Raw genomic sequence first — 18,507 nt, 5'->3', positions numbered from 1 at the left:
TTATAATGGCTGGACAACCTGTTTGATTTTATTGTTGGTATTTCTAAACAAAAGATAGAGATGAAAACCAGTAACCATTATTGGTGCCAGGGACCCAAGGACAAGGACCTCCTTGGGTATGGGGACACCATCCTGAGCTGGGAGCCTCTCCCCATTTCACCAGAGGAAGGGGCAGCCCTCAGCTAAGCTGTCTCTGAGATGGCCCAAGCCCAGCAAGCCAGAGCCCTCACAATTCGTTATATGAAGAATGCAGCAGTTCATTAAGAGGCTAAGGAACCACAGGTTGTGATATCTTGTCATATCTATGATTCATTTACTGACCCTTTATGAAATGAACAAAATAAAGGTTGACTACAGCCAATTTGGGTGATTTCTGTCACATCTTTGTCACAAACAAAAAGAAACAATGAAAGAACAGGCATTCATTAGAACAGTAATGTAGAGAATGGGACAACAGATTTATATTCCATGAAGCTGCAGTTGCAGTTCCAGGCAAGACAATCATCCTGTCCTCTAAGCTTCACCATCACAAAAGTTTGCTATAAAGTGCCATCAAGTTAGGAACTTTTATAAAGGATCTCTTGAAAAGAATGCACATAAAACCACTTGCAGCAAGCCTCTAGGTCTTACTTGGATGTGCACTCAACTTTTAAGAATCAATCTACACATAGTCCTTGTCCAAATTGTAGTAGTACTTGAAACTAACAGACCCTTGCTAAAATAGTGTGATTTAAACTATCCTGGGTTATCTTAAACTTTTCAGATGACCTCCCACTGCACTGCACCACAGGAGTGAATTGGTTTAAAGCACATGACATCCTCCAAGAAGTACAAAGTTACTCACAGAGCCTTGTTTCTGACCCAGAAACTAAGAGACTGACTTCTTGTTACAGAACAGATGATAGCAGGAAATCATCATTAAAGGGTGCATCTCACAATTGGCACTTAGCACTATTTCCCATTTCTAAATGTGGTTTTCTCTGAAAAAGACTCTGTAATCAAAGCATTGTGAGAATTGCATTTTTGTTTTTTCTCATAGATTTGCAGATTAAATACCCCAATGTACCAGTGAAAGGGCTTTTTCATCTAAATCGCTGGCCTACAAATTCACTCTGAGGAATTGGAAAGTCGAGCTGGGTTGTTTCCATCTTAAATATTAGTATCAGAAATAAAGGCTTCACAAGCCAAATTTAATTCTCAGTTGTACTTCTGAAAATTCCCTAATTTTAAGTCAAGCTTTTAGTTTTGAATGCCACATCATGGTTAATTGCCTTAAATGGTTCTCAGGGCAAATATTTAAAGTTGTTGGAGCTGAGACTGGAGAGCTGCAGGTTTATCTGAGGAATAGTTTAGATTTCATTTATTTAAAAAATGAGATTTCCTCCAAGGAGAGGTTGCAGTTGAGTAAGTGGGGACCTGAATTATCTTTTCAGCCCACAGAGATGAGTATCAGTGCTTCTGTCCCTTGTCTTGCAGCACATAGGGGTGGTGGGGCTGCATAGTGAAGCTCTGTAGCTGTGCCTACATGGCCAAATGCATGCTGAATCAAAGAGCAGGTCAAAGAACAACATGTCCCCCAAGCTGTACACTGATACTGCCTACATCCCTCATACCAGAGTGACGTGTTTTTCCATAACAACATGCTAACAATAATATCAGTCTTTCTGATCTGCATACAGCCATATTACATGACTACAAGGCATTGGGTGATTTGTGGCAGGGAATGAGGCTAAGCAACAGCAGGTACACCTCTGCTTCACTCTTCTTCCCGATACCAAACACATACTCTGCCCATGCTAAATATTTGCCCTGTTATTATTCTCCTCCATTCCTCAGGGCTTGCAGAAAGCTGCTTCAGCGCTGGCTTGGGTTCAGAGAATTTGCACAAATCGGTTTGGGATCAAGTGCAAGCTCAGGCCTGCACTGGAAACACAGCCTAGCCATTGCATGCAGCTACATAATGAATGGATTTATTTTCACGGCTAAACAAAGAAAACTATTGCCACACCTACCAGTCAGGGGCATTTCTTTGAAACGAATTTCACCTTTAAGCCCTACCCCTTAGTCCTTTGTAAACCCATTATTCTTAGACCAGCTCTAAAACACAGCAGCAGAAATTCCAGAAAGCCCAGAAATGTCTACAGCACTGCATTTTCAGTTGTTTGTGAAAATACTTCCTAGTAAAGCAATGTCTTGTCTAAAGAAAACCCCAGAGAAATCTGGTAGATCTCTCTGCTTATTTGGATGCACAAAGCGCCACAGCTATGCTGGTACATTTCTGAAATAGCTGATGGCAAGCCATGCTTATTTATTTGTTCAGGTCTACAGGTTCAAATTGCCTCAGCTAACTTACTTGGAACTAATGCCATTATAAATGTTTGTAAATGTCAGAGATTATCTTCTTGGTTGATTTTATATTACTTACTCTTCAGTGCTTTAAAATGATACAGTGCTGTCCTATCTAAAAGTAGACTTTTTCCAAGTCCATTCAAATAAGCCAAATACAAGAGTTTCCCATTGTTTTCCAGTTTCTTGAATGGCAGGAAAAAAAGAAAAAAATCTGTTCCAGAAAGGAAGCTTCACTGTACTTTCATGGTATTTAATTAGGAAGAAGAAAGTCTGAAACAAACAGTAACTTTAGATTGCAGCCGTGGGAATATTAAAGTCCTTACCTCTCTATCAGAAAACAGGCATAACTAAAAATATAATTTACAGTATGCACTGAGATTTACTGTATTTTCACCTCCCTACTTCAGAGTTTTCAAGAAAAGAAGATGGAGGTACCAGCAGCAAATCCTAGGAGAGAAGTCAGAGTGTTTGCTTTAAAAAGAAAACATCCCCCTTCCATTTCCTCTCTTAAATCCCTTTTAGAAAATTACTTAGAAAGGGAAAGCTTATGGGACTTAATACAGGAATTGTACAAAAACTAGTCCAGGTCAGGTAATAATATAATAGGTCTTGTCATAAACAACATCTACTGTCACATAATGGAGCCAGACTCAGTGCATAGCACAATCCACTTTCATCTCTGAATTTTAGGTTCACTTACATTATGCTTTGCTTGAAATCTAAAGCAATAGCTAAGAAGAAACAGCAGCCAGAACTGTCAAGGGACACAAAACCAAACCTGACTTTAAGCACTAATAATTACACAGCCATTCTCTACTTACAATTAGCATGAGCCTTGCTACTTAATCAATGTGGTTACATCCAAGACAGAACAATAGGAATCCATATGTTCAAAATTAGTGCATTTTTCTGTTTTCCTTTCCTTTTATATCCTGCCAAAAAAAAAAAAAAGATAAAAGGAAAAAAAAAATGCTTCTCATCCTAATAATCAAGTATGCGTATCACTATAAATACTCAGTAACACATCACAGCACAACAATTCCATTTTTAATCCTAAAATAATATGAGCAACAATCTAAACAGCAGTACATTTATTTTTGTCAGATCCCTTAAAGAAAATAAGGTTGTACAAAAGAAAAAAAAAAAGTAGCATTGGAACAAAGGAGCAAAGAAATGACTTTGAAAGAGCATATACAGAAAAATACTGGTATCATTTTCAATGACCAAAAACTTTACATTTATGTTTGGATTTATCAGCTAAAGATTAACATTGGTTATTAAAGATTACCATTTATAGACTAGATAACATTCTAGAAATAGAAATATCATTATCTGGGAAGGGAGAAGGAAATAACAAATATAGATCAATCAGGGGAACTAACTTTGAAATGATATATTCACCAGGAGTACTGAATGTTTTTATATTTGTGCAAAATATCCTACTAAACCAGCCTCACTTCTACATATACTTCTTGTTAACCAGGCACAATTTAGGATAGTCTTGAAACTGATATACTTCGTTGCATTCACTAAGTTACTTCATAGTCCTAATTAACTCCACATTTATAACATTTGTCCATATTTGGGAAATTCTGTTTACAACAGCAACAGTCCTAATCTAGCTGCCCCGGGGTTAAAAACAGAATATTTGTGAATAAAGTTAAAAAGAACACATTTCCTAGTGTAATATACCTCCTAGAAGGGAGTAGGTCCTGAGAAAATCTTTTTAAGGGGTAACAGAAAGCAATACTTCTGTCATCCAGAAATGATAAATATGCAAGACACAAAATAAATTCTTTATTGTCACTTCGTGAATAAATGAGAACATGAGTTTTTTTACATGCTGATGAGTTTGTAATATCTCCCTTGTGGTTTATTTGAACTTTTCCAGAGAAGAATGATTTGCCTGGCCACATTTTATTACTTATAGCACAGATTAGAAGGAATCCTCTTTCCTCCCTGAGACATATTGCAGGTCTCTGCCAATGTCTCCTGAACACTCTTATCAGGATTCTTTTGCAGGAGTCTTTCTTCAAAAATGGCAAAGGTGACCCCATGTAGATGAGGGATGAGATGCAACAAAAAACCTTAAGCATCATTAGCTATGGAGATCACAATTTTAGGCAAACTACCAAAGATGAGCGAGCAGTCTGCTGGAATGTTCAATGTACTCTCACCAAATGTAAGTGCAATTTAGGAATATGTCTATGAGAAACGCACATTGCAGGATCAGCATGAATGCATACCATGCATACCAATTCAAAATGCCTTCCTAAATTTATGAAAAAGTACCTTCCTCATTTGTTTCTCTGAACAAAAGTGTTCTATACCGACAATAAGTGATATTAAGAACTTTCCTGGGACCGCTAGATTCAACATATTATGTAAATGATAGAACTCATAACTTTTCTCCACCTATAATGTAATTATAATTCTTCTCTGTGATATAGCAACGGATAATTCTTCTCTGCAAGGAAACGATCCTAATCAGGTTAACCTGAATTTTGACATTGATTTACATAGGAAAAATATTGGGATCCTGACTACTTATGCATAAAACAGCAGTTATCTGCCTCTAAGACATTTCCTACATTGGCAATGATCTGTCACCTTGTGTGACTCTCCCAGCTTTCAAATTGAACTTCTGAAGAAGCAGTTTGATTTTCACATCGCTGTTCTAAATTCAGAAGCTATTACCCATTACTAATATAATACCGCAACACTCCTCAATGCCCCACTCTCCAAATGCCCTTAGTAATTGCATTTTGTATTTGTTCAATATTTAGATTTATGCATTCTGGGGAAAAAGCAGTTCATAAGCACAGTGTCTGTTGTGCACAGAGGTCTCTTCAGTTCTCCTCCAGTCTTTATTCTTGAGCTCTCAGAGGTGTTGTGAGCTCTGTAGATGTGTTTCAAAACAAATACATTTCAAAATAATGTTTTCTTCTACAGAGAACATCCTTGAAAACATAATAGAAGGAATTTTGATCAATTGCCTTCTGCTTGCTTGTTGCCAATAAAGGTATATCATGCTCTGCTCACATTACTGAAGCCATTCGGGTATGCCAACATCCCATTAGAGCTACTCCTGAGCTTTGCAGCTAACTTTGCCAACGCAGCTCTATATCACAGAAGAGGAATACTGACAACTAATGACACATAATCACTGTTTGTGTTCTTCAGTGTGGGTTATCCTGCTGACCTGTTCTTTCTTTCTCAGTGTCAACTGCTTCTTTTACAACAGCTCGTCTCCAGTTACTCAGTTAATAACCTATTTCACATTGGGCTTAAGTGCAAGCAGCCCAATTTTGCTGCCCTATCTCACATAAATGGTATTTTGCTGCGTACACAGACCCAGTGAATCTGGTAATACTACTTATACAGGAAAGTATTACATGAAATTGAGTCAGAAAGACAGAACTGAGGCTTTTCTGTTTAAAAAGGCCTTAATTCTGAGGTACACACCACTACCGCCTGTTTACACTGCTCTGACAGCACAAAATAACCTTGAGATGGGTGCAAACGTGAACATTAGATAAAAAACAGACCTTTCCCACCCACTTTTCTGTGCATGCACGCTGCAAAGGCCAAATGGCCAAATAGATCCTTGCATAGAAAAGGAGAAAAAGTAAATGCCCTACTACAGCAACAGAGGCAACCACAGCCCTTAGACTATCAGTGGTGAGTCCCTGAGGTCACAGAAGCTTTCATAATTCTTTCTACTACAAATACTGTAAGTCATCGTATTGGCCTATTATAAATATTGAGACGTGCCTGGGGTCCAAAGAACTATGGCTCAAAACTCAATAAAAGAAAGGTGTCATTTAAAAAAAAAAAAAAAAAAAGTGTCATTAAAAATTTTATCATCACCTGATAAGATCAGCTTTGAAGGAAATGAGGTAATTTTCTACCAACTACATGCAATGTTATTTCTGTTTGCTTAGAAGGAGGCAAAAGATTTAAACCAAGTACATGAACCATGTTCAAGGCAGAAATCAGAAATGTAAAAAAGCCTTCAGGCAAGCTTCTCTCCTAAAAAGACCTACTTCAGTTCTCCTGATTTCTCAGTGCCTTCTGAGGTGAAAGAAAGAAAGCATGGACAAAAGCAAAACTTTTGCCTCTACCCTGAAATCCTGAGAATGTGGCTTGGCCAAACACCTGAGTGATCAACCCACCATCCTCAAATATATGGCAGGGGGCATTCTATAAGTGCTAAGAAACATCGATATCTTGCTCAATTGCAGAGAGTTTCTGAGGGTAGAAGCCTCCTTGGACTACAGGAGCAGAAATATTTGAAAAATCTTTCAAAATGATTAGAGAAGAAACCAGTCAATTACCATGGTTTCACTCTCACTGTCCTTGAAAGCAACCTCTGTTTGCACAGATGAGAAATAGAGGGTATTTGATTGTATTAAATGCAAAATTACATGTATCACTTTCTTTATTCTCCATTAAACTATGTATTTTTCATATTCTTCAGTAAAAAATCATTGAATGGACTTAAACATAATGAAGTAAGTTAAATAAGAAGAGGCATTTTTTTAGAGCAAATAGAGCCCCGTTTATTTAACAAGACCTCTTCCATTTCTGGGGTGTTAACCTATCTACAGGTCAGGTTAATTTTGGTTTGCTTTAGTTTTAAGGAGTTTCTAAAGAAATGGAAAAGAAAGTAGGCAAGAAGAAAAATATGAATTGTTTAAATGTCTTGGGAAATGGCCAAATTTTCATATGACACTTAATTGGAAGCATAGCAAATGATAATGAAGAATGCAATCAAGTACAGAAGAGATTTAAACTAAATCCCCAAGCAAGCAGACAGCATACGCAGTTAAATGGGGATAAATTTAGAATGAGAGTGACAGGAAAAGAAAAAAAAAAGAGAGAAAGGAAAAAAAAAAAAAAAAAACGAACAACCTCAAAACTTTTTTTCTCTTGAGCAGAAAAAGTAACGCTTAAGCTAACAAAATATAGAGAAAGAGATTAAGGACTACCTGAGAGTAAACGTACATTGCTAACAGCTAATATGACCACAGGGTTTTTGCTGTTAAAAAGAAAAATTAGCTTTGTAAGTAGGACTAGTTAAGATTTAAATTCTGCTTGCCTATATAGTTCATAATGGGAAATGCAGTCTCTGGTCTTTAGGGAGAAAATAATTTTGAAGAACATTGGACATATGGCAGATGAGACAGAAATCTAGAAAGTGTTACAGTAGAATAGCTAAGAACTGGATCTAAATGCCTTGGGAAATTGCCAATTATTCCCCGTGTGATTTGATCCAATTAGTGCTAAGCTTTCATTAGAAACTCTTTTTTTAAATAAATGAAGGGTAATTTATTACACAATGTCATTTCTTTATGACGCCTTTATAGAACAGATGGATGCTTTAAATTTATTGACTTTTATTAAAAAAATTCCTATTGAAAATATATGAGCTAGCTTGTTACACCTTTCAGCACTAACTCAGCTAATGGGAAGACAGCAATTTTGTCATCCAGGAGAAGTGCTTGAATTATTGTTCTGCTCTCAATGCAGTTGATCCTGCATCTAAGTAAATCCCATAGAATTCATCAGCAAATCACACAGCATGCTCTGTTCAGTGCCTGCCACTAAATTATCTCAGAGACCCACACTAAGATTTCATTAGTCCTAATACCAACTTCTAAAAGTTACATTTAGAGATTCCTTAAATCTCTTTCTTTCTTCTTTCTTCCTTTTATTGAGACTCTCAAATTTAGACATGAGACTTAAGGAGACTAGAAGTACATTTGTGAAAACTGAGTGGAGATGACACGATTTTTAGACTACCCAGAAAGCTAGGATGCTTCATCCTTTTCTTTATCTGTACTGACTGAAATCATACCATAACAACGGGGACTTAGCACAAAAAAAGCTAGTCTTCTAATTCAGCACCGTTTTGTGACAGCATTATTCTTTCACTGTTGGAAAGCAAAGGGAAATCATACCTCCATTGTATTATTCCTGAAAAGGTTTCTGAGGTATCTGTAAAGATTCACACAATGAGACTAATGTTGCAAATTACAAAACAGTATCTCACTGAAAAACATAAAGAGATGCTTCTGGAGGCCAACAGTCAGTCTTTAGGTGCATTTATCCAAGCAATCATAATTCAAGGCAACCAAAGCAGTAACATAAGCATAATCAAAGAAAATGTACTTGCCATTTGTCTACATATTTTTAATAAATAATGTGTTTTGTTTTGTTTTTTGTTTTTGTTTTTATCAAAAGAAAGACTGCTGATCTGTTGGTCTTTCTCAACATATGCTTATTTGTAAGCCCTGTTTGTAGATGGGCAATGATCTCTGCAATAAAGAAAATGTTTAGTTTTATACACACACCCGCTAGGGTTAGAAGCAAAGATGGACCTTTATCCAGAAATCAATCATGTTATGGTTAGTTACCCTTCCCCTCATTAGAAGAGCTGGCTGCAGAATAAACGTCTGGTCTAGACACATGGACCTTTAATAAGACATGACAATAATTTGTTTTCCAGTTTTCCATAACATCAAAATATATCGCCAGAACACAGCTTAGAGTAACCCTTCTGCTCTGTATTTTCCCTCTGAAAAAAAAAAAAAAAATATATATATATATATATATATATATATATATATAGCACCACAAGCAAAAAGGGAGCACAAGGCAAGGCTCCAAAGCTACAGCTGAAAAACATATGGCCAGCTCATAAATGTTTGCTGATAGAAATATGGTAGTTACGTATCAAAGTTAAGTCTGTACCAACCGCTTCAGGAGATCCTGGTGCCAGTCCAGGCCTTTCAGTACATACAGCACATACCTCCCACTGTTCACCTACAATTCAATACTGAATTCTTCTGCAACATTTTTGAAGGAGGTAGAAAGCACTGTTATCTCCTTTTTATTGGCTGAGAAACTGAAATGGAGAACTCAGTAATTAACCGAGGCCCCAGGAAGAAGAACTATCAAAGACAAGACGACACTTCATGAACCTGAGGAAAATCTGTGCTCAGAGTAGCAGAAAACACTGCTTCTTGCCTTCCATCAAAGTAAGTTTCATCATAAATATTTTTAGTGTGAATATGTAACACAGTAATTTTATTTTGCATTGGATACAGTGCTTCAACCACTTCAGCTTTTAACCACACTGCATTCTTAATAGTCATACCCCAAATTATTTATTTTGCAGACAGCAGCTTAAGTCATTTGAACAACTTTGTGAGCAATTTCCTTTACCCCCCTTTCTTCAGATATATGCAGTAATTTCATAGGTACTGTCTCTTTACATTATTTTCTAGCTCATCACTTTTACTATCATTTTGACTCAGAGCTCATTTCTTTGATGTATAATAATTTGTTGTGAGAACACAGGATATCAAAGAACAAAAATATCTTCATCATCTACGGCACAGCATGATCTACACGTCAAAAAGAAATGGTAAAGTATTATTTATGCTTCCTCTCAACTATCTCTCTTGCACAGAAGTCAGACTGCTGCCACTCAAAGCATACAGCACACAACTCATTTCACACCAAAGAAGCTCCATTTAGGATCAGACACAGAGAATTCATACACTGAGCTTTGCAGCATAAAGTTCTGTATTCTGCGTGGCACAGAGGAAGAGAAGTCCAGCTCCTTCTGTAATATAATTGCTCGCTGTTCTTTAGATTAGTCTGTAACATCATCCAGAATATGTCATGTTTGGGTTCAACACGTAACATTTCTTCTCTACCTCTTTTTCTTGCTCTGGTTTATTTTAGCTCTTTCCTACTTCTCTTTACCTGTTTGGTGTGAAAGGAGTCCAATTTAGCCAACCGAAACAACACATCTTTTCATTGTCAACACATGACCTGAAAGGTTGCTAATGCAGGTTTTCTGGGTCTTGGGTTAGATGCTAAGATGGCATAGTGTGCCCGTCATTTCAACTGGCGAAGCTGCAAGCTAAAACTCAGCATCAACCATAAAAACATTTGTTGTTCTCTCCCCTTTGGGTCTTGTTTGTCTTGTTTCGTTCTCAGTAAAACCATGACAGAGCTTAACATCTAGGAAGAGCAACAGCTTGAATCCACCTCAGATAAAACATGGATTTGTTTGGAAAAAATGTCTTTTTCCCCAAAAGACATTCAATAAAATATCTAATAGTATAATATAGTTTAACAGAAGGCAGGATTTCCTTATAAAATCTTTACATATATATAGTTAAATCTTTATATATATAAGTTAAAGTAATTAAGGGTTGCTGATTAAATAAAAACTTTCTACTTTTTATTCTATTATCGTTCTATTATAGTACATTCTGTTTATAGTTACAGTTTCTATTTTTAAATTTATATTTTAAAAAATCACTTAACAATTTATGCTTCAAATGCTTTAATTACTTCTCTCCTTTTTCTGTATCTTTTTAAAAAGATTAAAAAACAATTCAGTTGCAATTGTCTACCGCAGTACTAAGTAGGCCAAGGTCTTTACACTGAAACATCAGGTCCTTAATATTGTACAGTGACAGAGTCAGGCTAACACATCAGACCACTTAGGGACATTTATTCCATTGAAATTAACACCATCAAAATCAAATTTGCTTTTAAATTATGCAGGCAGTATGCATTTGTGTAGACTGGAATATTCATGACTAGAATGACTAAATTGATTTCTTATTAAAGACTCACCATTTTTAATATTGGTTTTGTTATATCGCATACTATATCTCCTTAGAAATATCTGTAATAATTCTAACAGCAAAACTCATCTGATATTTGCTTACCTTTCCTATAAGTGCCCTCATGTTTTCTGCCATCTCACCCTATGGTCGCAGTGCCTGTTGTTTCCATTATATCCAGCCACAGAAATGTTTTATTTCAAAATGATCCTAAAGATCGCCTTCCTCTTCAGCACATAAAAGATGTTATTCACTCATGCAAGTGTCTAATTTTTCCCCTTCATTTAGAATCACTGAGTTTTCGGGAATGTTGCAATATGCTAATGATCAGTTGTCTTGACGTTTCTAAGGGGAATGACGTTTTAGCCATCTATCCCCGAAATGCATGCCTAGGAGCCCTTTCCTTTTGGTGAGGGTGTAAAATGTGGCTGTCCTCTACTGGCATGTCGGGATCATCCCACCCTCTGCTTTCCTCCCATACTCTTACATTCATTAGGAAATAAAGCACGTGGGCAATTCAAAAGGAAATGACAGACATTTCATCCAGTGGGTCCATGTCTGGATGGCAGCAAGACAAGAAGTGCAGAATACATTGTACGATAGACTTGCCTCTCAGTTTCTGTGATTTGGGGGTTTCCTACCACACCGTTCAGTGAAATCTGCCACAGCTGAGATCATGTAAGGCATTCCCACTAGAGCTCCTCTCTCCTAAGAGTCTTTTTGCTATGTAATCATCCATCATGATAAATACTGTTTGATAATAAAAGATTACAGGTCAAAGGCCTAAAACAAGTGGTTGATATTCATGTGATAACTCTTACTCTCTTATCAATTTCTGCCTGAAATGTTTGTTACCATGACCTGTCTCATCCTGTTCAATATAAAATTACAAATCCATACTGAAAATAATGATGTTTTTTCTATTCATCTGCAATGTTTTAGCATACTTCTGGGTTCTGCAAGATAGCAGTAATAATAATTATTAAACAGTAGCCTCCAGACCTAGTACAGCCTGAAAATGTTAGTGCTAAATTAACATGTCTGTGTGCAATATACTCTTGAATTGCAATTCATATGGTGGGGTTGAAAAAGGAAAAGCCTAAAAGGCTAAATAAACAGAAAGCAATAGATACAGGGTCCTTGTGAAAGACAGATTTTTTTTCTTTTTCAAAGTCAACCATCAACATTTTCTGGTGTTTGGTTGCCTTCTTGTTGTTGTGTTTGTTTTTACTATAAATGAAACAAACATTGCATAATATTCACCTAATGATAACCAACTACATGTTGCTACTTCACAAGAAAAGGGTAGGAGCATGAGTCTGTCCAACTTCACCTGCAAAGATGCCAGGTATAACACTATTTCAAAGCCTACGGCTCAAAGGGAAGGAAACACTGCTAGAATTTTGGCTAGCTTGAACACAAGCTTAGCACAATGCAGAAGTTCACTTAAGTGTGGCAGTACAAAAGGCAGCCATCCTGGCACATACTGAAGCACAGGCTGCGCTCATTTCCATATCAATACGCCACATGTTTCTCCAAGACAAAGCTGTTTCACACCAGTGCTGCTATTTGAACTTTGTAAACAAATATAAAGGTTTCTGTATTATTGTTAAAAACAATGAAACTCACATCCTTTGTGCACTGGATACAGTTAATGTACACTGCCCTTTTTAGTGACTGTGTGCAGCAGAGTATTGTGACAGGGACACCTTGTGCCGGGAAGACAAGCATCACTTTAAATTCAGAACACAGCGTTGTGCAAGTAATAGTTATGCCTGCCATCCAGATTTAGAAGAAAATTATATTCACTGTAACTTTATTAGCTTGCTTAGTAAGCCTATAGCAAACCCTAGGAATGAGCAGTAAAGTGGTTTGTCCAAAGTTACACAGAAACTCATGGAACAGTTAGGAACGGAGTTGAGTTCAATTCATGTTTTAGCAAGCCTAAGTTACTTTCCCCCCCCCCCCCCAATAGATTAAAATAATAAAATAAAATAAAATAAAATAAAATAAAATAAAATAAAATAAAATAAAATAAAATAAAATAAAATAAAATAAAATAAAATAAAATAAAAATACACTTTTGAGACCTGTCACAAATCAAAGCCGAAATACATCACGCTATACAAGTCAGCAAGCTGCAGAGCATTATGAGGGAAAACCGAGCCCTTCTACATAAGAAGTACCAAAGGACCAGAAGCTTTGCCCTGTCAAATTACAATTCACGGTACCACTCTGTCCAAAAGGTTATTGCTAGAAAAGAACAACCTCTTCCCTACACATTTCATAGCAAACTGAAAAGGAAAGTGAGTGGATGCTTCAATGACGAAAAACAAAGAACATTTAAACCCACTTCTTCTAGCTAAAAGCAAACTAATCATTTTTAAACTCAAAGCTTCAAGTGCATGTAATGAAGTCATTATTGCACATGAATATGACTCCTCAATCAAAATGCCTGAAATCTCTGCCATAATAATTTTATTCAAATTGAAAAGAAACCATGTAGACTACTATTTAATTAACAATTATTCTTTATTCTCTACTCCCTGGGTTTTCCTTACAATTTTCTTCTCTTTTTACATTGATTACAGGGAGGGGAAAAAAAAAAAAAAAAAAAAAAAAAAAAAAAAAAGGCATCAGAAAGTATGTTCAAAGATTACCTGTCTACTTTCAACAAGTTGAATTTTACTTCATCACACAACAGAAATGAGAAGAACAAATTGTGCTCCCAAACTCTTTGATCAGTAGGTAGGTGCTTTTAGATGCTTTTAAGAAAACAGAAATAGAAACTGCACCTGGTATCTTTTTGTTCCACAGCAACAGCAGGATGACAGGCCCCTAAACTCACAAAATCACAGAAGAGTTGAGGCTGTAAGGTTGTAAAACTATCAAAGAGTGTCTCAAGGAGGGCTACAAAGATAGTGAGGGGAAGATGTATGAGGAGTAGTTATTTTTCTTGTTTTTCTCAGCCCCGAGCAGAGCAGGCTGAGGGGAGGCCTCATGGCGGCCTGCAGCTCCCTCACGAGGGGAGCGGAGGGGCAGGCGCTGAGCTCTGCTCTCTGGGGACAGCGACAGGACCTGAGGGAACAGCATGGAGCTGGGACAGGGGAGGGTCAGGATGGGAGTTAGGGAAAGGTTCTGCACCCAGAGGGTGTTCGGGCACTGGGACAGGCTCCCCAGGGAGGTGGTCACAGCACTGAGCCTGCTGGAGTTCGAGTGTTTGGACAGTGCTCTCAGACACATGGCTTGGTTTGGGGGAGATTCTGTGCAGACCCAAGAATTGGACTCAGTGGTCCTCGTGGGTTTCTTCTAACTCAGGATATTCTATGATTCTATTTTATGGTTCTGTGCAAGGGACCTTTCAAGACTGTCTAGTCTATTCCCTGCTCAAAGCAAGGTCAGCTAGAGCAGGTTGCTCAGGTCTGCATTCAGTTAGGTTTTAAGTATCTCAAACCAGCAAACTCGCTGGAAAACATGTTCCAGTGCTTGATCACCTTAACAGTAAAAAGCATTTTCTTATGTTCAGATGGAGTTTTGTGTTTCAGTCTATGCCCACTAACTCTTGACCTTTCACTGGACCCTACTGTGAAAAGCCTGGCTCCATCTTCTTTACACTCTCCCATCAGGTATTTATGCACATGGATAAGATAGAATCAAAAAATCGTAAAATGGCTTGAGATCCCAATACCTGCCACAGGAAGAAAGCAAATGTTGTACCTCATTATTTAAAAATCCATTTTACAGTTCCTTCATCTGAAAATATTGGTCATAAAGCCTGCAAGCTTCTCTACCCAGAAACAATCCCTGAGAGAAAAAAAAAAAATCCCTACAAGTCAAAGTAGGTCTACCTTCTGATAGGCAGGGATTCCTTAACTCTTTAGAGGCCACTGCTTCTGCTTTCTCACTTGAGGACTCCAATCTCAGAGAGAAGGACAACAGGCATAAGTGAATAGAAAGCAATGTTTAAATCCTCATTGTGCATAGAAATTACCAGAATAATACATGGCAGATGAACTATACCTATGAATCTAGTATTCTGGAAAACATTTATTAAGTCATTGTTTTTGTTCTATAAGACGTCTATTATCAAAGTAACACCCTGAAACCAATTTAGATATAAAACTATATCACAACTAAGGTCTATGGCAGACATCAGAAGATAATATCTTGATCTTACCAGACTGATAGCAATCAGCTAGGAGAAAAAGGGGAATTGGTATCCCACACTTGAGTGTTTTGGAAAAGGGACAAGTCTGAAATTCAAAAGTTGAGCTAGAACTAAAGTGCTAGAAACCATAAAAGATCTACAGTGAACAAAGAACTGACCTTAACCCTCAGAGTGATATTTCAAGCTCTCAATGAGGAGTACAGGCTTCCAGAAGCCCATACTGCATGACAGAGATGCCCCAGCCACAGAGCAGCAAATCACAAATAGTCAGACAAAACCTGCAAAAAGCCAGCCAGCAACTGAGTTTAAAGCCAGTCTCTTACCTTTCCCTCAGTCCTTTTTGGCCACTTGACATTTGAAACTGTGTACAATCTCCAAGGAGCTCTCAAAGAGTATGTATAAATCATCAACTTTTTCAGCCCTTTAAAAGCCAAGGTTCCTATGAAGAAGTGCTGAAGAAGCATCTCACTAATACAGTAAGTATTCAAAGGCAATACATACACACACATGTAGTATTTATGAGGTAGATATGTATGTAGATATACATTAGAATGACTTGGCAACTGCTTAAAGTATTTCAGCATTACAACTCAGGATTTGGATGCCCATATGTTATGAGAATCTCCATTTCAATGCTTATGTCTCCTTTCAGAACATCTAGTTGTACTTCTTTAAGGTTATGTAGCTTTGAAACTGGAAGGAATTGCCTTCCAGAAACAATTGCCTTCAGGAGAAATTCCATTACTTGTAATGCCAAAGGTTTTACAGCTGAGAAACAAAACTGTCTTCTTTGTCATAAAACAAATATACTTTTAGTCATAGGTTTCACTGTATCCTGAGAGAAAAAGGCTCAAATCCCAATGAAACATAATGGGACTGGATGCCTGAATTCTAAAATACAATTGAATCTGAGTGCCTACATCCAATTTAAATATAAGATTTGCCTAAATCTCATAATCTCGTTGATAATCTACCCTCAGTGTTTCAAGTGATCATGAGAGCAAGTGGGACTTTGAAAATATACTGCACCATACCTCAAGTAGCACAGCAGAAGCTACATTTAGTTCAATAACAGATTATCCCAGAGTTACCTATAACATTAAAAAAAAAAAAAAAGGAATTGCTAGACCACGTAGACCACTAGTGTTACACAATTTAGCAGTTCCTGCATTAGTTTTCACAGCAGAGAAAGTGCTAGGAAGTTCACAGAGGTTGCATAAAGTTATTTTACACTACTGGGTTTTTCTGATTCTGCAACCCCTATGCCCTGTGCAAGGTTAAATTAAGCTAGCTAAGCAGCTAGCATTAGCAAATTCATGTCTTTGGCACAATGGATTACAATGGCCTAAAAGATTTTGATCGAGCCTTTAATAAATATTACTCTGTAATATTTATTAAATAATAAATAGTACTATAAATCTCTAATAAATAGTACTCTGGAGAACCTACTAACTAGTGGATGGAGGCAGAACATGAGTGGAATCTGGTACCAACAAGTGCAGAAAAAATACTACGGGGCAGTCCAGAAAATGCTGTCCAGTCTCCTAGACTTTTAGTAACTCGTTTTGCAGTCAACTCAATGAAGTGAAATGCACGGTATTTCCACAGGGTGGCTCAGTCCAACCTGCAATGAAAACCACAGGTTTTGTGCTAACAGAAGGAAATGAAGCGAAGCTTTACGAACTGCTCCAGCCAGAGCATACAGGGAAGAAGAACTACTGCGGAAAAAGGCAGGAAGGAAACAGACCGCATTTTAATTCACCATAATCCCGCATAGCTTCTCCTGCCCTAGTGAAGAAGCAGTCATCCCTGATGACTCTGTGGGTGAATAGTGTCTTGTGATGTGAAGGCACTGAGCCCACATTCCTCAGCGGCCAGAAATTCCACTGACTTCCGTTGAATTTCTGAATGACCGAAGAAATGCAGCCTCACTCCTTCCTATACCTGCTCACTGTGATGAGAGGTACCCTGTCCTCTTCAAAGAATCTGGGATAGGACTCTTCTTGATTGACACTGTCATAACGAAAACTGACTTCAATATTGTTTTGGGGTCTCTAGAAAATATAGTGTTAAACTGTACACTAAATGTCATGCCACAAGCTGCTAGGATAGATGACTGTCTACCAGACTGAAAAAGATGCATAACTCAAATGTTGGTAGAGATTAATTTATTTATTTATTTATTTTACGTAACTTGCAACAGGTAGCAAACTTTAAAATAAACATTTACAGTAAAAAAAAATAAAAACTACACTATGATAATGTTCAGATATGATTGACTACTTTGAAGAAAAAAAAAAAAAGTGTTCTGAGCAAATAGAAGTTCAAATTCTCTTGTTTCTAGCAGTTTTTCTCTTCCACCTCTAAATGCTGGAGGACATTTGTATCTTGAGTGAGACGAAGTGAAATGTTGAGCATATCAGGTTCAGCAGCGTGATTTTCAAAATGCAATTGATTAAATCTCCTCAGACATTATAAAACACATTTCAAAAGTTCATTATATTACCCTTGTTGAGTACTACATATTTAAAACAGACTTGGGAATTTAAACGGAGAATTAGATCCAAAAATGTTCCTTGTGCCATGGCTTCTGTATCAGTCCTTGACAAATGCTTTTCAACTCTATTAATTCTACTCACAATGAATGCAAGCTACCCTGCCAAATCTGAGGAAATTAGTTGAAAAGAACAACATCAATTAAAAAAATATAAGTTCAAAATAAATTCCAAACAGTCTGATGTGCTATTTAAACAATGACACAATAAATAGATAAATAAATAATAACATAAAAAATAAAAACACCATTTCCTTTGACTTTAGGAATACAGTCCCAGCAGAAGAAGCATAATGCTCAGGTGGTGTCAGTAGCTCCCAGACTAGTATTGACTGGGTAATGCAATAGGACTATGCTACTGTTTGCAGTCACAGATCCAATCATCTCACTGGCCAGGTTTTAAGGTACCAGGCATGTTACAAGCAATCAGATCAGCTGTGCAGGGTTCGAACAAAAGGGGGAATATTTTCTGTTCCAGCATCTAACAGCGCCCACCGTTGTGAGCACGGGGAGATGTCTGACAGCAGTCACTGCTACCGTGCTAGCAAGCTGCTGACACACAGAAATCCCAAATATCCAAAGTCCTCAAATACCTGACAGATAAAGGGCTGAAGTGTGGGGTGTAGGGAACTAAAAATAAAGGCAGCTCTAGAAAAAGAGGCACGTGGTAACCTCAAGATGCAAGCTCAACGGAGGGACTTTTTCAGAAGTTGTGTGTATGGTGTTTGTAGGGTGTATACATGTATGGTGTATCAATATAAGGTGTATGAAGGTAATACACTTTT

This window comes from Anas acuta, chromosome 2, assembly GCF_963932015.1.
Source record: "Anas acuta chromosome 2, bAnaAcu1.1, whole genome shotgun sequence".
In the NCBI taxonomy this organism is placed as follows: domain Eukaryota; kingdom Metazoa; phylum Chordata; class Aves; order Anseriformes; family Anatidae; genus Anas; species Anas acuta.
The sequence above is the reverse complement of the archived record's forward strand: the minus strand, read 5'-3'. Positions refer to the sequence as shown.